The sequence below is a fragment of the Trichosurus vulpecula genome, chromosome 2, assembly GCF_011100635.1.
Source record: "Trichosurus vulpecula isolate mTriVul1 chromosome 2, mTriVul1.pri, whole genome shotgun sequence".
Classification (NCBI taxonomy): domain Eukaryota; kingdom Metazoa; phylum Chordata; class Mammalia; order Diprotodontia; family Phalangeridae; genus Trichosurus; species Trichosurus vulpecula.
The window spans coordinates 12,571,336-12,582,014 of NC_050574.1; positions in this window are offsets into that span (position 1 = coordinate 12,571,336).

A 10,679-nucleotide genomic window follows, 5' to 3' on the forward strand; every position below is an offset into this window, starting at 1 on the left:
TTATCAATGATGTTGTTATTATTTCCTTACTGTTTCATTTGGCGACTAGGAGGATGGGATCACAATGTATAAGATCTCTATTTAGAGGTAGGAGGGCTTTAGAAGAAGAATTGGTTGTCCAGTTTGGGAGGATATAACTTATTGCTCCCTTGCAAAGGAATGGTCTAAGGGCACTGGTCTCTTTGAGGACTGGAGGCAGAAGCTACAGAGTGGAGGACCTAAAGATTTGGAGCAATGCCTCAGAGAGGTTACTGTTGAGCCAGGAATAGGGATCCCAAGAGCAATCTCTAGATGAGGCTGGATTTTACTCACAGCCTATCATATTATACGTCAACACAGAGACAGACTATTAGGAAAGAGGAATCAGACAGGTGCTGAAATGTCTGAAAATATTTCTCCTATACGACAGCAAGATGGAGAAACTCTGGTGGTAGAACAACAGGAAGCTAACAGCCTTGTTGTAAATTCAGCTAGAAGGCAGAGGGAGCCAAGGTCAGGAGTACACCTCAGTTCAGCCAAGGTTGAGCCTAGCAGTCAGTCTGGTTACCACGGTAATAGGGGCAGAGAAGCTAGACAGGAGGGTACAATGTTACAACCTCTGGGAAGAGGCAATACTTTGTTGCAAGATACTTCTCATAGAGACAGTAAGAGAGTATCCCACCCGACTTCTCAAAGAGAAGGGCGCCCCATAGAGTGGAGGAGGCAGGACACAGAAGGTGATACTACTCAGTTTAGGCTAGTTTTAGAGGATTTTACACAGCAGAAAATCACAGATATCTTGAGTAGGTTCACCCAGACAATGGGAGAATTGTTAATATCTTGGATGGTGAGAATCAGTGATGAAGGAGCCGCAGGAGTGTCTGTAGATTCTGTGGATTGTATAAGATTCATAAGTATTAGTCAGAACTCTTTTGTACAGCAAGTTTTTAGGGATTATCATTCGCAAAGAACTAACCAAGCAACCAATTTGTTGGCTTTGGCTGCAACAGGCTATAAAGAGGAATATCCTGCTGATACCACACGGCCTTTTGCAAATAGACCCTGATATTCAATTAGGGACTGTACAAGAAAGTTAAAGGAGGAGGTAATGAAGACTGCTATTATGTTGGGGAATGCCAAAGTTTATTATGAAATTCCCTTGGGAGTCTTTCATAGTAATTTGATCATTAAGACAGCACCCCTCACTTATAAACATGTGATGCTGACTCTGCTGATTGCAGAAGTAGGGAACCCTCTTTCAGAGGTGCTGGATAAGATTTCACAGTTAAGTGACTTAGGAGACCAGGGAAAAGATGATAAATTTCCTTGGGAAAGAAGGGTACAAAACCAATGGATTCAATGTCCAACGAATAGAGTGACAAGGAAAGAGATGTTTACTGCTCTATTTAAAGCAGGGGTAGATTTTAGAAGAAGAGATGATATTCCAACTAATGAGCTATACAAACTGTACCAAGATAAGGGGCTTTATAGTAAATGGAATAGAGAAGTGAGAACTGCCCCTACAAATCCTACAGATCTTGAACCCTTGTATCCAAGTGAGTCACACCTTCAAGGAGACTAGGGAATAGGCCAAGCCCCAGCTCAGATTTAAAAAAATGCACAGACGGGATTACAGACCCCATATTAATCTGACTATATATCGGAAGAATGGATCAAATACTGTAACTAGGGCATTGAATGACACTGTGGCAGAGGCCAGCTTGATTTATGGAAATCCTGATAACTTTAAGCATGGAACTCCTATTACCTTCACAGGACTAGGAGGGGCTGAAATATTGGCCAAATAAGTCAAACTCATGATGAAAATTGGACAATTGCATAAGAAAGAATATACTGTGGTCACTGTACCTATTCCTGAATACATCATTGGAATAGATATATTGAAAGGCATGAGTCTGAATTTGCCTCAGGGGAGATGTCAGTTTGCAGTAAGTAAGATAGGAATTAATATAGTTTTGGTGGGAAAAGTAAAGATGGACCCAATCACTTTACCTGAACCTTCTAAAGTAATTACTTTGAAGCAGGATCCTGCGCCAGGTGGGCAAGATGAAACTGCCAATACTATAAAGGAATATGTTGAAGCAGGAGTGTTAGTTCCTACAATGACTCAATGGAATAATCCTATATGGCCAGTATGAAAGTCAGATGGAATGTGGAGAATGACAGTGGATTATAGACAATTGAGTAAAGTGACTCCACCCTTGTATGCTGCTGTTCCAGATACTGTTACCTTAACAGAAAGGATCCAGAAATATGATGGGACTTGGTATGCAGTAATTGATTTGGCCAATGCTTTCTTTACGATCCTATCTTTACGATAGACTCTAAACAATGGGATCAGTTCGCTTTCACATGGCAGGGCCGACAATATACTTTTACACAATTGCCACAAGGATATCTGCACAACCTAACTCTTTGTCATAGGATTGTGGCTGAACATTTGGATGACTTGAAGTTACCTGGTGTACAGTTTACCCACTACATAGATGATATTTTGATACAGGGAGAAAATGTAAAAGAAGTAGAGAAGAGTTTGATACTTTTAATTGAGTATAGGAAAAGCAAAGGAAATTAACCCTGCAAAGATTCAAGGACCAGCTCAAACTGTAAAGTTTTGGGGTATACAATGGAATAAAGAACTGCAAGAAATTATTCCACAAACTTCACAGAAGATTCAATATTTTCCTATCCCCACCAATAAGAAGGAGGCACAAAAGTTCATAGGATTGTTTGGATATTGGAGACACCACATTCCACATCTTGGACAGATTTTGAAACCCTTGTATAAAGTAACCAGGAAAAAAATATGAATTTGATTGGGGACTTGAACAGAGTAAAGCTTTTGAAGAAGCTAAAGCTGCTATACAATTGGCTCTGGATTTATGGCCTATGCAAAGTGGACCAGTGGAATTACAAGTGACTATATAAGATGACTAAGTGAATTGGAGTTTATGGCAGAAACAACAAAGCTGAAAGGTACCCTTAGGATTTTGGTCAAGGAAACTACCTTCACCTGGATTACGATATACACCTTTTGAAAAGCAGTTATTAGCTGCACACTGGGCTTTAGTAGAGACTGAACGACTGACTCTGTGCCAAGAAGTGATGTTAAGGCCTGGAATTCCTATTTTGACTTGGGTAATGAGTACCCCAGCATCTCACAGAATTGGACATGTGCAAGGGGCTAGCATAATTAAATGGAAATGGTATATTCAGAATAGATCGAAAACAGGCAAAAGTGGAGTTTCTGCTCTACATGAATCATCACAAGCATCAACACTGATGGAAATGAAAAAGCACCTGAACCACGGCAACAGTTGGTACAATCCTTGGTAAAATGGAATGATGGATATAATGGAGTAACTGAGGAACAGAAGAAACATGCATGGTTTACTAATGGAACATATATGGGACATAAAATACACTGGAAAGCAGTAGCCTATAACCCATGTACTAAGTAAACTTTGGAAAGTACTGGGATAGGTGGAAGTAGTCAATATGCTGAACTTATGGCAGTATATCAAGCTTTTGAAACAGAGAAAGGAGGAGAGTGTTATATATTCAGTGATTTGTGGGTAGTAGTTAATGGGTTAGCTACATGGATGCCAATGTGGAAATACCAAAATTGGGAAATTCATGGTAAACAAGTTGGGGGCAAAGAACTATGGGAAGATATATGGGACATGTCTTTGGTTACTAATTTGTCAGTTTTTCATGTAGACGCTCATGTGCTCTTCACCACGCCAGAATATGAGTACATGCTGATCGACCAGCAAAGATTGCCACTGAACATATTGTCCCTACTCTGACACCAATTGATGATCCAGTAATAGCAAAATGGGTCCACCAAATGGCCACCCATTTAGGGGTCCAGGCCACATACCAGTGGGCACAAGATCGAGGTATTAGTATCTCTTATTCATTGTTAAAGCAAGTAACAGAGGAATGTCACATATGTCAGATGGAAAAGGAACGAGCTTTTCCTAAGGTAGTAACTGGAGAAATAGCAAGGGGAAAAGTTCCAGCCCAGATTTGGCAAATAGATTATACTGGTCCACTACCCCAAGATAAAGGATGTAAATGTATATGTACTTGTGTTGACACTTATTCAGGTGTACTAATGGCTTGTCCTTATAAGAATGCAACCCAGAAAAACACTTGTAAAACTCTAGATATTATAAATCTATATTATGGAATCCCAATGCAGATTCAAAGTGACAATGGGTCAAATTTCAAAGGTAAAGAGATGAAGAGATATTATTCCATATTATCCACAAGCATCTGGATTGATAGAAAGAATGAATGGATTGTTGAAAGAAAAGTTAAGGAAGTTAAGTTCTAATAATTCGTATCAACATTGGAAGGATAATTTGTTCACTGCTTTAAGTAATTTGAATAATAAACCATTAGGAGGAAGTACACCTCTGGGCACAATGATGACCCCACTCTGCATATTAGAAAACAGCAAACACATAAGATCCAAAACATTGAGTATTGGACTGTGAGGGAAGATGTCCCACCACCGTATCCAAGAATACCTGGTTCAGCAGGATATGATTTACATTGTTTAAAGAACTTCTGGTTGGATAGAAAAGAGATAAGAAAATTCTCTACTGGGATATGTATGAGACTCCCTAAGAGTCATTTTGGATGGATATTACCTAACCCAGGATTAGCAGCTCTAGGAATACATGTATTGGCTGGAGTGATACATTCTAATTATCCAGGAGAAACTATTGTGACACTCCAGAATTTGGGTGAAGAGCCTATGCAGTTGTGTAAAAATGATAGAATAGTTCAATTGATTATTACTCCTTGTGAAACAATACCCCTTGTGAAAACTGACCCTCCTTCCAAAATAACTATCACAGGAAAGGAAGGAATTGGTTCTACGGATAGAATAAAATTGGGAGCTAAAGTACGGGTAAAACGGAAGCCAGACAATGTTCTAAAGGCTACAGAAATTATAGCAATGGGAAAGACAATACTGTAACAGTAGCCTACCCAGGAGAAAATGATCATGAAACTGAATCTTTGACTCACATTTTCTATCGTGAATGAGGCTATGATAGTCTCTGTTTCTTTTTGGGCTTTTGTCTATTAAATTTGTTTGGGAGATTTGTTTCCTGCAGGCTTAGTACCATCCACCTGCAGATGCCTGATCACTTAAGCCAGATGTCACCCTCTGATGTGTTCAGATGTCACCTCTGGACCTGTCCACAACTGTGATATGTCATCTGTGGACCTGTCCATGACCGTGATGTGTCATCCCTGGACCTGGCATCAACTGAGTTCCAGATGCCAGCTTGCTAAAGAATTGACCTCTTGAATAGGACTCTTTTATCTTTTGGGGCAGGGGCAGCTCTATGTCCAATTTCAGCAGGAAGAAGCTTTGGAGAACGAGACCTTTGCCCCTTACCCCAAGATTTTGAGTCCCACTCATTAAAGGGGAGAATGATGACATTGTTTTATATACTTTTCTTGTGTTACCCCTGTTGTATTGTGTAAATTTTTGTTGACACCAGTCAACCCAGAATTCCCATTGTTCTATGTAATGGATAAGAAAGATCTTGGGGCCAAATGAAATAGCAATTTTGATTTGAAGATCTTTCCCACCCATCAATAGGCCATGTGACCTGCTTACATCACAGGAAGCCTAAGACGTATGTGGTGGGAGGAGCTTCCTGACAGGAAAAGGAAATTATGTCACAGAAAATGCTGAGAGAGAGAGAGAGAGAGAGAGAGAGAGGAGAGAGAGAGAAAGAGAGATGTTATGGCTGGTGATGGTTAGAACTGAATAGGCTGACTTAGCTGTACTGTGAGTTTGTTTTGGGGAAGACCCCAGCAGGTGATCAGAGAGATTTTGGGAGGGTGAGTTTCCAGGCTGTGATATGGTGTTTTAAGTTCCTTGCTGCTATGATAAAGTGGGCTGACTGGCTGTGGGAGCTGAACATTTGGTTATGGGATACGATTTTCTGCTGTCTGAATAAATGTTTTACTTCTTTTACCTTCTTTATGGAGAGTCTCTCATACTTTGCAATATAGAACTACATAGGCATATTCATGATTATCATTGATGTTGTTATTCTTGCCTTACTGGTTCATGTATTCACCAAGTAGTCATTTGGCCTTTGCTTAAAAACCTCTAATGAGGGGAAGCCCATCACCTCCTGAGTCAACCCATTTTGATTTTGGACAGCACTAATCATTCAGAAGTTTTTCCTCACTTTAAGACAAAATTTGCCACCCTTCGCACTTCACCCATCTATCCCCTATCCCCATCCAGAACCCCAATGGGCTGCCCTGTATCCATCCTTATTGATCACTCCTTTGTTTTATACCTCGCCTCCATAAACATGCTTGCTTCAAGGAAAGTAAAAAGATGCCACAATGATTTTAATACAATCAATCTGGTTTCAGGAGGAAGTAAAATATTGTTTATCTTTTCCCCAGATTTGCAAGGCAGAATTTGTTGTGAAGAAAATAATCACTCTTGGGTTTTTAAAAGCACCTCTTCCCTTATCCTGTTGCAATTTAAATCCAATTTAATAAGCGCTATGATAAAAGAATTTTTCTGTATTGGCCTTATGACCACCATTTCCTCAAGAGAGCTAGTTACACAACTAGCTGGAGGTGGCAGAATTTAGTCGATACCAAATTCTAGCTCTGGTGATTAACTGGTGATAAGATAACTGGCTCAGTTTTATTACTTCTCTTAAGTTGAGCATTTCAAGTAACCAGGTATAGCTCCTGTGTTAAGTCTACAAATTCCAACTTTATTCCTAGTTTACTGACTAGTTTTTTACCTACTGTAGATCTTCCCCTTCTATCTGTTCTTTAATATGTAAATCTTTACCTTCTACCTTCAATAAATTGCATTGTCCTGCCTCCTAACTAAAATCTACAAAAGGTTGTTGAAACTACTGCCTGGGACCTACTGGTTTTTATATGCTTTGTATCTCTGCTCTAAGCACACAATAAACTGGTTATTAAAATGTGTCTGCATTGTTTAAATATGATTGGCAGCAGTATGTTGGGACAAATTCTTGGATGATTTTTATGGTTGCACTGATTCAGCTCCTACTCCCTTCTATGTGAAACCATAATTAAGAGGAAAAAATCTAAAAACTTCCTTTTTTGTTTCTCTAAAATATTAAGAAATATTATTAATCCAGCCTAAAACCCTTTGCAGACTCTTCCCTTTAGGGAAATGGAAAGAACAAAACACTAAGGCCATCCTTTGAAATAGAGTAAGGAAGATAACCAAACAATTCTTGCCTTGGTAAGTTCACTGCCTACATATCCACCATAGGCAACTAACAGCAATGGCCTCTTTGGTACTCTAGGTTAAGATAAGGATCGGGGGAAGAAATTCTTCAGTCATTAAGGGTGGTTGGTGGTCCAAGAAGGAACTGTGGTGAATCTTCTGGGTCATTACCACATTTTTAACATTTTCTGATCTTTTCCTTGCTCAAGATTCCTTCAAGTGTTACCCAAAATCTTCTTGTGGAAATAATTTCAGAGACCACAGGGGACCGTGGCAGCTTGGACGACTCTTATGGAGTTAGAAATGGCTCAGATACATTTATGTTACAATGAACAGAATGGGTTTTGACATTCATTAACATACTATTTTAGAGAGCAATTCTGGGAGTTCTTGTGAATGAATCCAAACATTGCTCATTCAGAATTTTGGCAGCTAGTGGTCATTTGAGTGTGGTGGTTTAGGGACTGCTGGTACCTACTTGCAAGTATGACTTAACAACCCAGAATTGCACTTTACAGACCTTACCCTGTGTCACATTCCTTTCCTAGGCTTCCCAGGCTGGTTAGTACTTCCCCACATAGCCATGGAGGTAAAGACAGAAAAAAGGAAAGAGGAAGCCTTTCAAGAGGGGTCAGCAAGATCTGGGGCCAAGAAGGAGAGGTTTGATGTCACTTCTCTGCCTCAAAGTTTAGCTCACATTAGCAGCACAAAAGACTTGCTTGTGTAGAATCAGAATTCTAAGTTTATCTTATTTTGTCATGCTTCTAGAAATCTCACATTAATGCTAGGTCACTTGTTAGATGAAGCTTTGCTAAGATAAAGAAACTACGGGCAGGGGAAAGTGCATACATTCCCATGAGAAAGAATATGCTTTCTAGGAAGAACAGTGAAAACCACCTGTTCACCTTGCCAAACATATTCACAGAATATTCTAATCACAACATGGTCACTATTGGCTAATAATTATAACTTAATCAATCCCCCAACTTTGCACATTGTTCACACTACCACCCTTTTGTCTTTCATCTTTGTACCACCTTTAATCCATCATTTGTCTTCCTAATCCAGTTGTAATATAACAAATTAGTTAACTACACTCAACCTAAGGGGAAAATACGGCCATGACACCTGCTTATGTGCCCATTGTCTGACTCTTCCCTTGTATCTATAAGTGATAAAAATTGCTGTTTAAAACAGAAAAATGCAAAGTATAGAGTCAATTCTTCAACATTTGTGCCCTTAAATAATCTATCTTTGGGTCAGAGAGACAGGACATAAGGGAAAATGGTCCTCCTCTATCCTTTATATTAGGTTTTCCAGATCTGGGAAGAAAGGAACACCTATAGCTGGCTCTCTAGAAATTTTACAATTATCCAAGTTTTGTCTCTGGGACCTTTGTGCTTCTTTTTTTTTCATCTCACCCCTACTCCAAGGAAACAGATGAGTAGTTTGGAAAATTGACTGCCAACCTGGAAGATATGATACTGTACTGACAGATTTCAATTATCTGTACATCTGAAGGAGCCCTCCACCAAAAAATATAACTAATAATCTTTTATTTGTCTTTATGATGTCATCTTTCAAAAAATGGAGAAATCAATAAGGGAAAATGATCCTTCAATCTTAGAATTGTGAGAGAGGACAAGAAAGGAGGACATAGTCTGTCATGTATCTTAGATTTTCAAAGAGTGAATTTCAAATGATTCAAAGAAAGGATCAGTAGAATCCTAAGGACTAAAATTCTAAAGAGGAAGTCAGCTCAGGAGCTGGGAAGCACCCAAGAATGAAATTCTAAAGACACAAGGCTAAATAATATTGATAATGATGGAAAGGGGAAGGTTATCCAAAAGAGACTAATATGGGAGCCTTTTTGTTAGACAGTGGAGCAATAAAAGAAAGTCAGAGGAAACAACTACCCAGATTCCTCAACAATCTAGAAATGCTGCTCAGTTTTTCCCAAGTCAAGGAAAAAGAAATAATGATGCTTAATATGAAATTAAAATTCAAGATAAATAAGAACTAGTCAGAAAGCATCAAGCCCTTAGTGAGTTCACTCCCAATTCCAAATGAAATCTACCTCAGAGTAATAAAGGGCCTGGCAGATGTAACTGCTGAGTCACTGTCAGTGAGTTCTGAAAAACAGTGGAAAACAGAAAACTTGCCACAGGACTAGAGAAGTGCAAATGTTGCAAAAAAAAAAAACCATAAACAAATCTAAACAAAAATTACTCTTTTGATTCTCTGAGGTTGCATGATTCTGCAATATATATGAGTTCTTTCAGCATCCTGGAACAGTTAGTCTCAGCCTGAGGTCTTGAAATTCATCAATGGCAGTGAGATGTTCCATACAACTTTGGGTTTCAATTTACTATGTCATTTTGTTCAGTTCTTTCTAACCGCAAGATTATTTTCCTTGAGAAAAGATGCAAAATAAAGAATTAAGCAAATCTGCCTTTTCTCCATCATTTATGACCATCCATTTGTCCTGAATAATAGTCCTTTATCTTCTTTTATTATTATTATTATTGGCTCTAAGTTATAGACAAACTGATGAAACATATTGGAGGAAGAAATAGCCACAAGGGTAGATCCCTACGTGGATGAAAATAGAGGCTTCAAATTCCCATTAAAAAGCTTTCAAAACACCAAGTTTGGATCATTCTGACCATTAGCAGCATTTGTGATGCTCTCTGTAATAGGACCATGTCATACTTTGATTTTTGTCCTTCACAACCTGTCCTTGTTTCCAGTTCTTTACACGATTTTTCAAACATGGGTGATAATTACCCTGTATATCTACATTTATCTCTGTAAAGGGTATGGCTAGTCATAGGCAAAGATTTGCTGCACATAGCCTGTGAATTATTTTGGTGAGTAAATCTGTGGAGGCTAGGTATCTCACTGTTTAGCCCAATAGGCTTAATAAATTTGTTTGTTGATTGAAAAAAATATTACTTTATTATAAATTTAATATTAAAATAAATAAAAACCAACTAGATTTACTTTGCAACTATTTACATGTAAATAAATGATTTTGCTACATAAATGCTACAACTTTCCAGTCCCTTGTCCCTAATTCTCCATCAAGATTCTTTGTCCAATCATTCTCTTTCACAATTTTCTTCCTTGTAGTTGTAGTTATTTGATAGACAAAATGTTTTTTCAGTTTTGTTTTTTTCTGCTTGCATCCTTTCATAGAAAAAAAAAAACTAAGACAGTAAGTTGAAGCACAGTTGCTGATTAGCATTTGTAGAAGGAGCTTGCCAGCAAGCTCCTTCTACTCACAAAATCACAAGTCTGTACTTTAAAAAAAATCACAGAAGTCTTTACATCTTCTCCATCACCTTAACCCCATTAAAATATCAATAATTAATTTTAAAAATTAATCAATATCAGTAAGGATATGAGAAAA